This window comes from Dreissena polymorpha, chromosome 3 (assembly GCF_020536995.1).
Source record: "Dreissena polymorpha isolate Duluth1 chromosome 3, UMN_Dpol_1.0, whole genome shotgun sequence".
NCBI lineage: Eukaryota > Metazoa > Mollusca > Bivalvia > Myida > Dreissenidae > Dreissena > Dreissena polymorpha.
Genome location: NC_068357.1, coordinates 107,761,580 through 107,774,648, shown reverse-complemented (window position 1 = coordinate 107,774,648; position 13,069 = coordinate 107,761,580). Strand labels below are relative to the sequence as shown.

General features: G+C 35.7%; 1 protein-coding gene and 1 long non-coding RNA gene across 2 annotated transcripts in view; one reads left to right on the top strand and one right to left on the bottom strand.

Moving 5' to 3' along the window:
- Positions 1 to 13,069, top strand: part of LOC127870915 (uncharacterized) — an 82,153-nt gene that overhangs the window by 47,857 nt on the left and 21,227 nt on the right. The gene's annotated exons all lie outside the window — the stretch shown is intronic.
- Positions 5,534 to 13,043, bottom strand: LOC127870917 (uncharacterized). Its single transcript, XR_008045003.1, has 3 exons — positions 12,671 to 13,043; positions 6,742 to 6,835; positions 5,534 to 5,964 (listed from the first exon to the last, which is right to left on the bottom strand). It is a non-coding gene; the product is annotated as an uncharacterized LOC127870917 (long non-coding RNA).

Genomic DNA, 13,069 nt, shown 5'->3' with positions numbered 1-13,069 from the left:
TCCAAGCTTGATGTCATATTCCAACTTTGCATTGTGTATTAAATTGAACATTGTATTGAACTGTATGGGAAGCTATATTGATTAAGTAATGTATCTATCTATCTATATATACTGTCTAACCCCCCTTTCGGGTATTATCGACAGGTGTGTTGTATTATACAAAATGCATTATTTCTACCACAAGTATACCATATAAGGCCTAATGCTACTAATTAGGTACTGTATAAATTGTATTCACTATTATTTATATTAAATTCAAGTTTTAAAGGCTTCATCTCCATTCGTTAGATACTGATGGGAAGCAAACAGCATAAAACCAGAACAGACTGTGAGTTACTCGCAAGCTGTTCTGGTTTTATGTTGTTTTCACATAGCAATTTCCACTTTAGCTCTGAGTGGGTAAGGGTTAACATACTGATTTCCTAGTAAAGTGTAATTGTGATGATAAAAATTACACTAGAAGATTATTAATGCTGGAAAATGCTGAACACATACATTCTTTCTGTTAAAAGTGTGTCTTGTCTCCATTTTTAAGTGTATTGAACGCACACTAAATGCAGAAAAATACAATGCAATTACTGTTGCATGAAATGTGCATTAAATGCACTTTTTCTTTTAATTATATGCTTAAGTGAATTAAAATCATCTTTAAATAACCTTTTATTCCCCCGGATCGAATGATCGGGGGGCATATTGTTTTTGGCCTGTCTGTCTGTTGTGTGTGTCTGTCGAAAACCTTAACCTTGGTCATAAATTTTGCAATATTGAAGATAGCATCTTGATATTTGGCATGCATGTGTATCTCATGGAGCTGCAACTTTTGAGTGGTGAAAAGTCAAGGTCATTCTTCAAAGTCAAAGGTAAAATACACTATATGATATCATTCGTATGAATCATGTGTTATGCATGAAAACAAATCTGCTACTTCTGTTTTGTTGTATGAAAATTACCCATAAAATTCATTTGAAAGCTCAAGAGATAAATAAAAGCATGCTACACCCTACTCCTTTTAACATGACTTGATGGTAATTAGTTCCCAATTCTATATGGCCAAGGGCAAATTTGCAGATTTTACAAGTCTGAACTGGGATCCAAGAGGCAAAGTCTTTTCTTATACTTGTATTTAATTTAATTTAAGATCTAATCAAAATTTTGCTCTTTGGCAAATTTTAGTTTGTCACAGTATTCAACTGAAGTTTTTTCACTTTGTAGTTATTGTATTTTATAATTTTAATATCAGATAACATCTCTCTTCAAAAGTTTTACATGATAATATATTGCTTGGTGAATTCAGAAACAAGATCAATGCATCATAACATAAAATAATAAAAATATGTAAAAATGGCAGTTAAAAAAACAATAGATTATCTGCCTTAAATCTGAGATGATATGGTGATGTATTGGAATTTCTCTTGAAGATAATGTGTCCCGTAATTGTATAATTGAATAGTCACATCATGAGTGGTGTCATAATACAATTTAAAGCCTATAATTTACTAAAATTTACTATAATTAAGTGACAGTATAACTGATTTGGTTGTATGCACATGCAGATATATCATGTTTTGTGCCGAGGACAGTGGCAAACAAGAGCACCGCATAGCGGATGCCAATGCTCGGCTGCGGGTGAAGTTTTGAATAAATGAAAGCTTTTCAGAAGAATATTAGAGGTCACAGTGACCCTGACCTTTGTCCTAGTGACCCAAAAATGGGTGTGGCATGTAGAACTCATCAAGGTGCAGCTTCATAAGAAGTTTCAATGTTTTAGGTGGAAGCACTGAGATTTTAGAGCCAATGTTAAGGTTTAAGCAAGCCGGACAACGAGCTGTACATACACAGTGTGTTAAGGCTTGATAAGCATTATAATTCAAATAAATTATATGTTTGTCATATTTTAAATTTAAGTTTAATGTATGAAATTTTCTATGGAGCATACTCTTATTTCTTATTATTGTTATTTAAAGTAATAAGAATATTACTTATATCTTTTGTTCTTTTCTTACATTTGTACAGATTCAGCATTAATAACACATTGTTTTTGTACTAGTCTTGTGAGACCTATATTAATTAAGAAATCCTGCTCAGTGCTGGAAAATCAAGAATCTGCTTTACCAACCAACATAATTATATATTTAAAGAAAAAGTGTGAATAAAGTAAAGTAAATAATAACTGTCAAACATGATTGTGTTACCTTGCCACTTACCTATATTGAAAGGCTTTTATTACTTTAGTTTTTTGCCAAGTTTTTTTTTATTGAGTCACAGTAAGAAAATATTGATACAGGGAAACACCTACATGCAAGTCAACTTTTAAATTAAAAATGTATATCACTTTTAAAAAGTTAATGTTACATTACTTCAAATTGCAATCAATTTAAACTAAAATTTACAAGAGGGTGATATTAATTTTGTAAAGAACTAAGAAATGATGTGTATTTAAAATGCAGTTGTTGTTTTTTTACAAATATTTATTGGTTTATTTATTCTATTATTCTCTGATATTTTTTTATGTAATACTCTCACAACCAAGTTCAACAATACTAATGTAGTCTATTCGGGTAAATGGACTTGTTACATGCTTTGAGTTTCATTCTGGGGTTCTTATAGATTCTGTCTGGATTTTCCAATAAACAATAGTGGACAGAGGGCTGATTAATTTGTTATAAGAAACCCAAATGTCATAACAAAATCAGTACCGGTAATTTAAATACCCTTTGTAAATTTTCTCTTAGAGTTTAGAAAATATTACATATTTATACTAAAAATAAGCTGTTTTCTTCCATAGTATTGCTTTTACATTGCATGGGCGGCTTTCTTAAAAAGTTTATGCATAGTTCACAAAATATTGCATTAATAATTTAACTTAGATAATTTCTAAATACCTTTAAAACTAAATAAGTAACTCGGTGCAACATTTATTAACTCAAAGATTTAAAGGAAAAACTAAAAGAACAATTATAGCAACTATTTTTTCTAAGTTAACTCATATTATTTTACACGTGTTCGCATTTTAATTCTCGGATCAGTGCAAATATCACATGTCAGTTTAACGTACTAGTAAGAATGCATTTGTATCAAAAGAAAGTACATGTAATCAAGTGTGTTTTTTAGTTTCATTTGTGCTGCTACAAAATCTTTGACAAATTTTGTTCTGAGGAGTACTCAGTAATATGAAAATGTTATGTCATTGTAGCTAAATGTAATTGTACGCTATTTTTATATTAAATTTGATTAAACAATATCATAGTAGGGGTTGCAGTGCTCCAGCTAGGCATAAATCGAAGGGCGCCGAGCCCTACCCTCCCGAACCTCCGCCCTGCCCCCCCCTCCCCCCCCCCATTTTTTTTTTTTTTTTTTTACATATGCTTATTCATAAATCTCTTATTACATTGTAATTACTTTAATCCTCATTGTAGACATTATATTTGAATGGTTTAATATGAATGGGAATAATACAATTATTTATAACATATAAATTAACATGCAATAGGAAGCATTTCAGAAACACCCGCGCGCTCGTACGTGCCTTTTTGACAAAATACTGCGCGTCAAAAGTGCCCTTTTGACAAAATACTGCGCGCCGAAAGTGCCCTTTTGAATAATAAGCCCCCCTGCCCTTTTCAAATCCTAGCTGGAGCACTGGGGTTGTATTATTGGATAAACCAACTTTTTGACACTCCACTAATATTGAGCTGATTTTTTAATGGGCAATATTTGGTTCCAAAGAAGACCTGTAAAAATAACCTAAATTCTTTGCTTTTTTTCATAAGAATAATTGAGATGCACTGAATTACAGTACCTTAACTAATTTACTTCCGGGTTAAACCAATCTGGTTGGACAGGGACATTAAATTTCAACTCTTGTGTCGTCCAGCTCGGCCATAGGGTTGTTTAAGAAGCTTACAAAACATAATTAATTGCCCACACAATTTTAAAATGTGTGTGTTTGATATTTTTGCTTTATGAAAATGTAATGAATACTTAAAAAAAAAAGTTGAAACACATGATATGTTAGTTTTACAACATACGATGACCACGGACTTGTACTTTTGACCAGACAATTAGAATACTTGAGATGGTTGAATGGCAAGTCTTGAAAACTGGCCATGAAAAGTTAATGTGCATCTAGCTGTGTTGACAAAAAGTATTAACAATATTGGATAAATGCTTACCACAAACTTGCTCCAAGAAACTTGACTTCGAAGATGATTGTGTTTTATGTCTTAAGCACTATAGCTATGAAACACAAATCTGTATTGTTAGTTTCATAGAAATACTGCTGACGACAACTCGAACCATGGTTAGAAGTTAAAAAACAAAGTTATAGCTATTACAGGGTGCCGCTACTACAGAACTTAGATATCCAAATTTTCCTTGTTCCTCTCCAATTCCCAGGACAGAGCGTTCATAACTTTGGTCTTAAATCGAGGCAATCTATAGCCTAACTGCACTGCATACTTTATGTATCGCGTTCCTAAGTATTGGGCATGATTTGCACTTTGTTTTCCTTCAATTGACAACTGTCGATGGGCGCGGCCATTTTGCTTGAAAGAAGTCCGAAAACAAAATGGCGCCCACGTTATACCAGAGGCTTCCTTATGCAATAAAAAGCCGGTTGGATCCAGAGTGCAAAATTGTAGTTCTTTGTGTGACGTTTGGTATGATATTATGAGCCTTGTTCTGTGTAAATTGGACATTAATGCATGTGCGTAAAGTTTCGTCCCACATTAGCCTGTGCTACCACACAGGCTGACCAGGGAAGACACATTCCCTTTCATATTTTTTTTTGTAAGAAAGTATTTTCTTAACACAAATCAAGTTTTAGCAGAAAGTGTTTTCCATGATTAGCCAGTGCAGACTTCACAGGTTTATCTGGGACAACACTTTGCTAACATGCATTAAGCCAAGTTTTCCCAGAACAAGGCTAATATGATAAGTCACAAGGGGGACTATTTACATTTGAAAATTGTCTCTCCTAACATGACGCCCTTAATCATTTTACTACAGTACACATCTTAGCGCTTCTTTCAATGTTAAATAGTTGAAATTGTAGCTTAAAAATACAACTGTTATCTACATAAGAAAGCTAATTATGTCAAACCTAAAATGTAACTGAGCGTTGTCATTTTCTAAGATTTATGGCTAAGACCTGATAAAATGCGTGTCAGTTCTTTATAATACGCTGTTCTGCAATCGGTCGCAGTCTGTTCACAATTTGACAAATACAGATTGCACCATGTTACATGGTTTAATCTCAATTTGATTATATACAGTTTATTGCAAGTGTTTCAAATTAGTCCTCTATTGGTAGGACATTATCTAATTGCCCGAAATACATGTAGTATGTTCTTGTACATGGTGTTACTGTATCCTCCATTTATCAAGAATCAATGAGCTCCGTAAATGATAGCATACAGTTGAGATTGCGATATATTTCACAATTGTTTTGATTTATTCATAATGACAGCAAGGACTGGAACACCACGATAAATTCACAGATAAAAATTCGTTTTCAATAGTGATATTCTCAACGTATAATTAATGATTTTAATGTAGTCCAGACTTGCAATAAACAGTTAACAAATCAGAATTTAATAATATGCATGCAATCTTAAATATATAGATATTATGTATGCTTTTATAAGAACATATATATATTGCTTTTGTACACTTTAGATGATCTATCTTATTACCTACCAGTAAATCACAATTTCAGTGTGTCACGTCTTTATTTAATGTTTATATTTCTTTAAAATTTGAAAGAACCTTTACATCTGGGGATATGGCGATGACCTCATTATAATATTTCTTGGCATCTGGAATCTCATTGGCTGTCCTATGTGCCCAGGCCAGTCCAAGGCTGGGCCTGAAGGACTTCGTGTTTATTGTGGCGGGGCCTAATAAAGGGCTGGTTAAGGGGCGGCCTCCTCTTTGGTTGGCTCCTCCTTCATTGGATATTTTTGGCTTTAGGAAAAACAAAAACCTAGAGAATACCGTATTTTTATAGGTCTTTGGGGAAAAACATCATTTGTGATTTAATGGTAAATAAGTATTTATAATAACACAAAGATAAGACTAATAAATGCAACAGATAGGTATAATGGAACTTTTTATTGGACCTTATAATACTTAATTCATGGGGATTATGATAATCAACTTAACCCATTTATGTCTAGCGTCTAGAAAAAAGGCCTTGGCAAACAGCATAGACCCAGATGAGACGCCGCATTATGCGGCGTCTCATTAGGGTCTTCGCTGTTTGCTTAAAGTAATTTCTGTAAGAAATATTCTAATTATATAAATAAATATACTAAACATCCCTAATTTTGGGAAAAATTGATCCAATTTAGAAGGATGGGAGAGTCCACTCGGCATAAATGGGTTAAACTTCAGACATTTAGAATCCTTTCAGACACTACAGACAATCTCTTCTCTGCTCACATGCTAAGATGTGAAATATATTTATTGAATATCAAATACCCATCACAAGCTAAAAGTTTAAATGATCAAGCCTTCAAAGATATGTTTTCCAACTTCCCAGTGCATTTTTTTTATATATAATTGCAGCTTAATTTGCATGTGATTCATATTTGTGCTAACATCTATACAACTCAAATTAACAGGTAAAATAAATGTAATCACCACTTTTAATGAGCAATAATGGCAACATCCAACACCAATTTTACAGAAAAATTACATTAATTAAATTATAAAAAATGAAAGCAAGGAGTAATTCTCAACCTTCTGGTAGAGCAGGAGTTTCTGCCCCTGGTTTTGCAGGGGCAGCGGCACCTCTCCCTTTAGGAGCCCCTCTGGCAGCTGGTGCAGCTAAGGCCTGAAACACAAACATTCATGTGAAAACAAGGGTCTGAAACACAAACAGTCATCAGAAACACAGGCCTGAAACAGTCATGTGAACAAATGGCCTGGCCTTGCAACTACAATTAAAACATTTATAGTTTCAATATGAAGGTTTAAACAAAACAAAATATAAAATTAATTGATAACTTAATTTGTCTAAACTTAATTGATTACTTATTTGTAATAATTAATCAAAATTATTTATAAATGATTGTGTATCATTATCAATTATAACTAATTAAATACGTTTTTTGTAGTTGTGAGAATGTATTCAATGATTGCCTGACTTAAGTTATTTTAGTTTGAATACAGTCTAACCAATCTGTGCTTGGTTATAGACTGCTCCTCTACCAACATCATCAGCATGGATGCCGCCGTCTTAGAATGTTTCGGCCCTTTTAATTCCATGAACATTCTGATAGCGGTGGGCCCACAGTGGTAATCAGTCACTTCGTGTTGGTTGATTGCCTCCAGCTCTTCTCCTCTCGCCTCAGCCACAGCCAGCTTGATGCCCGTTCAGCTGCGTAGCTCAGTCTCTGGATAGCCACTTCGCTCTCCCTGCCAGTAGTTCGTACTGCTGTCATCAGCCTGTGCACGGACTGGGAACAGAACCCTCTAACGCCAACTTCCACGGGAAATAGCCAAGTACGCCAGCCTTGTTGCTTGCACAGATCCATGAGTTCTGTGTACTTTGCCTTCTTCCGCTCGAAGGCCTCTTCACATCTTGCCTCCCATGGTACTGTAAGCTCTATGGTGACGAGCTTCTTTCCTGTCTCTGACCACAATACAATATCTGGTCATAGGGTCGTTTGAACCACGTTTGCGAAAACAAGCCTTCTACCAAGGTCTTCCAGTCTCTCGTGCCATCAAGAATTGATGCTTTTGTTGGTTTCTGTGTCTTCATGGTCTCACCCGATTTGACGCAAGCGATGTGCCCATGGCGAGGGTAATTGCCACGTTCCTTCTTCCGTTCTTTCTCTAGCCAGTCAGCCAACTCTCTGAGGACCAAGTCATGCCTCCATCTGTATTTTCCCTGTGTCAGTGCTGTAGTACAAGATGACATAACATGTTCTAGGGTGCTACTCTGTCATACAGCCTGCATTTTGGATCTTCTGTGAGTCCCCAATCGGCACAAGTTCGCTGGGGCTGGAAGTAGATCATAGACAGACCTGAGAAGAAAGGAAAACCGAAAAGCTCATACTTCCAAATGTCTCCCCAGGTCAACTTTCTGTCTGCGGTTTCCCATGTGGTCCATGCTCCCTGTGCTCCCATTTCTACAGCCCTTGCTTGTCTGGAATTTTCTTCCGCTCTCCTGACCGCAGACTGATTCATGGCACGCCTCTCTTTCTGGTCTGATCTGCTCCACAGTACCACCTTTCTCGCGCCAATTCCTTCATTCTCAACAGCAGTCACTCATACAATGTATTTGTGCTTGAGCGCGTTCTCTGCCTGGCTCACAGACTTTGTCGCTGACCATTTCCTGCTCGTTCGGGTTTGGATCCCTGCCTCACGTATGAGCTCGTCCGGAGAGTCCCTCAAGGTCAACACAAGTCTTGCTTTTGCTGTCTTGAACTCTTCTAACAGTAAAAATAGCGGGAGCTGTAACTTGTTGCTCTTCCAGTAGAGTCCAATACTGGTAAAGCTGGGTGGAACTCGTAGCCACTTCCTGAGATGTCGACTAGTGGTTCTCTCCAGGGCTTCCACTATTGTACTTCAGGATACCTCGTTAAGCATCAACGGCCAGATTAGTCTTGGGAGCAGTGGGTGCTGGTAGAGCCAAGCTTTGAACTTGCCGGGTAGTCCGCAGCGGTCAATCTTCTTGAGACCCTTCTCTACCTGTTGCTCTAACTTCTTGATATTGTCGCGATCTTGTATGCTTGCATCTAACCACTTGCCCATGCATTTTATTGGACTCGTCACTATGGAAGGAATCTCTTCCTTCTGTACGTAGAGTTTGAACCTCTCTGTTGCCTGTCCTTTCTTTATGACGAGAGATCTGGATTGTGCTGCTTTGAACTTCATTCTTCCCCATGAAGCGACATCCGTCAGGGCTGTCAACATCCATCTAGCTTGGACGTGTTTCGTTGTCGTCAATATGAGGTCATCCATGAAGCCTCTGCTAGATGGGAGATAGATTTCTGACTCTGTCTTTAGTCCACGTGTCTCTCGTTGGGCAGCATTTATCAGCAGGTTCATCCCCATGATGAAGAGCACCACGGAAACTGTGCAGCCGTTAACGATTCCTTTCTTCAACTTCTGCCATCTGGTTAGCCGGTCACCAACAGTAAACCGGAGCCTGGTTCAATCCAGGTAATTTGTGATGATTGACTTAAGTTTTAAAAGTAGGTAGAGGGGAAACTATACACATGAAGCATGTTATTATAAACTTGAAAAGTATTTATTTTAACTGTTTCTGTCTCTTTGGTAATTTAATTGAGAGCAGAATTCTTTCTCAAAATGCATAGAAGTTATTTGGCCCACCAAGAATAATTATCAATTGATTTTACAAACAGACAATAAGCATGTTTTGAATTTTTGTGCTAAAAATGACACTATTCATTTGTTTATTTTTTATTTTTTATTCAAATGATTTCTTTTTTTTCCTTTTAAGAAATATAATTTGCATTCATATTTTCTGGTTTTGACTTATATCCTAATGATATTCTCCATAAAGGACAAATGATTTATACTGCTTGAAACTAGTTGAAAATTAGACTCATTTTCAAAACTTCATGGAAAAAGTTGTTTAAATGGTACACTATAAAGTCTATAAGAGTATACTTTTAGAATTCTTAAAGTTTAAACACAATTTTCAAACTAATTCATCACGGTCAACATATGTGCCAAGTTATTTCAAACTCGATCTTTATATGGCAAAGCTGAGACATTAATGGCAATGATCTTTTTTAAAACTATTTTCTGTCCTTTTTACTCACCTTTCCCTTTGGGATTGAATCACATCATTTGCTGTATGAGACACATTCTTTTATTGTGGCAAGTTATTATAAACTCAATGAATATATGGAAAAGTTATGGCTGAAAAAGGAATATTTGGATAATGCCTAGACGTAGTAGTAGTAGTAGTAGGAGTAGTAGTAGTAGTAGTAGTAGTAGTAGTAGTAGTAGTAGTAGTAGTAGTAGTAGTAGTAGTAGTAGTAGTAGTAGAAGTTGTAGTAGTAGTAGTAGTAGTAGTAGTAGTAGTAGTAGTAGTAGTAGAAGTAGAAGTAGTAGTAGTAGTAGTTGTTGTTGTTGTTGTTGGTGTTGTTGTTGTCGTTGTAGTGTTTTGTAGTTATTATTGAATCAATCATGATTGCAATCATCATTGCTCGGGACCTTTTTAGTCTGTAGTACGGTACCTGTAACTGTAACCTCTGGAGTCCCACAGGGCGCTGTCTTGGGGCTCATCTTATTTCTGATGTATATAAATGACTTTGCTGATTATATAAAAAATAGCACCCCAAGACTTTTTTGCAGACGATAGCATCATCTTCAAAAATATTAACAACCTCTCAGACGCCCAGAACTTCCGACTAGATATCGACGCTGCTGGACGATGGGAGCAGGACTGGTTGATGAAATTCCACTCCGAAAAAAATATCTCAGCATAACTCAAAAAAGAAACCCCATAATCGCCTCATATAAATTACATGATCACATCCTTGAAAAAGTAAATCATGCCAAATATATAGGTCTCTGACTCTCACACACCAAAGTTACCTAAAATGTGATAACCATATTAACTCACTCAATCACTAAAATGCAAACCAGGCACTAGGATTTCTTCACCGCATTCTAAAAGTTAGGTCATCAAAAGATAAAGATAATGCTTACAAAGCAATAGTTGGGCCTAAACTAGAGTATTCCTCCAGTGTCTGGGACCAACATACAAAAGCTCAAATAAAACAACTGGAAAAAGTACAGAGAGGTGCGGCCAGATTCGTAACAAACAGATACCACAACACCAGCTCAGTAACTTATATGATAGACATCCTAAATTGGCCCACTCTTAAAACACGCAGCAAAAAAAATCCGTCTTATCATGTTATATAAAATTATTAACCACATAGTTGTCATCACTCCTATCGATAATCTCCTTGTTCCTGTCGGCCGCCGATCCAGACTCAGCAGTAACCATTGTTTTATGCACATATGCAAACCTCAAAAGACTTACAATTTCTCATTCTACCCAAGATCAGTAATACAATGGGATTCACCCCGTACGAAATTTTGGGGCGGAAATGGGACGGAAATGAGACGGAATTGGGACGGAAACTATTGTTTCCGGGCGGATCAGAGGCGGAAATTGATTTCCGCCCCAAAAAGACCATGTCTCTTGATTTTTTTTCCAGGCGGAACTCATTTGCTATTCCGGGCGGAAATAAGACTCGGGCGGAATTTCATACTTAAACATTTGTCTGGGGCGGATTTTCTGACTAAGAAAATTAACTCGGGCGGAATTTCTTACTTATACATTTCTCTGGGGCATAATGTTGGACTTAGAAAACTATTGATATTAAAAGAATTTCAAAATTGGACTTTAAGATAATTAATAAACATAGTTTTGATTTCAGTTTCTAAATGGTTATTGTAGGAAACATTTGCTATACACAAGGGAAGCAACATTTATATTCAATACATACAATAGTTAACCAATGCAATGACACAAATTTAAGGCTGGAATGACTGAAAAAATAGGACTAATCCACAAATTCAGCTGCAAGTTTTCACTCCTAAAAATTTGGAGGAAAATAATTAACTTAGATATACTGTTCTGGATGAAATTTATATATATTTTGGCTCAGGCTTATCTTTGTAAGACTTTATAATTAAAGGGGCCTTTTCACAGATTTTGGCATTTTTTAACTTATTCATTAAATGCTTTATATCGATAAATGTAAACATTGCATCGTAACAGCTCCAGTAAAAAATCAAGAATAAAATTTAAAAAAGGAAAAGAACATCTCCCGGCCCAGGTTTCGAACCAGTGACCCCTGGAGTCCTGCCAGAGTCCTGAAGTAAAAACGCTTTAGCCTACTGAGCTATTCCGCCGAGTACACAGAGAAAACGTATTTTATACCTTATATAAGCAATCTTCGTAGTTTCACAAAATTTAACGACAAAAACAGAACTCTCCAAATTATTCAATCGTTTCGCGTTGCAACGCTTTATAATTTTTAGGTTTTAAAATCGTCAAAAGATGCATATAATGGCTATATTAGACCATGGTAAATGTTCAGTATTGCTGTTTCCTCACAAATATCATAACTAAAACGAAAATATGCGAATCTGAAACAACTTTTTTCAATTTTGTCAATTTACCAAAGCGTGAAAAGATCCCTTTAAATCACTTTGATATGATAATTTACCTTACAACATTTAAAGTACATGTAAATCTACTATGTATTTAAAATATCTTTGAATTAAGTGTCTTAGAGTAAATCTGATTAAGAGATGTATGATGCAAAATAAAAATTGTTGTGAAATGCAGTAAATTTATCCCTGTTTATCCGTAGTGTTTTGTTTTACGATGTCAATTTGGTGGCTGTAATTTTTGTATTCCCATATTTGTAAACAAAGAATGCATGGGTAATATGATCCTACAGCCTCTGATATAGGCTTTGGGAAAGGTACCGTTCCCCGGTACTAGTTAAAGAAGGAAAAAGAATGCTGGTTAACAAAAAGGACTACACAATTGAAATCTTTCTGAAATGTAAAATATTAATAAACACACATGGCAAAATAAAAAAATTCATCTTAAATCGACAGGATATTCTTGGCATATTAATTTCATCCAAATGCAATCCCATACCTGCCATATGTCCCGGATCGGAAATCTGGCAAATGTGTTGCACACAGTCCTTGTTTGAGTGTATACATGTACAGTGAATGTAAATCAAATCAGCACTGAACTACCTAATAGACAAAAAGCATAACCAGGGACGTATAGGCATAACCAATAAGGCGCATTTTGCTTGTTTTACAAAATTTTATCTGTAAAAGTATCGTTTACGGTAAAGATCACCTTATTTTACAACTACGCGCTACATAATTTTCATACAAAAGTAAAGATCTACTACAAAGTTTTTATGTGGCAGTTGATACGCCCACGTGTTTCCTGCAGATCATGTGACCATGTACACAAAAGCAACTTCGCAACCTTTTTCTAACACCAACAACATGTGGCTTGTATCTAGTAATGAAAGTAGTA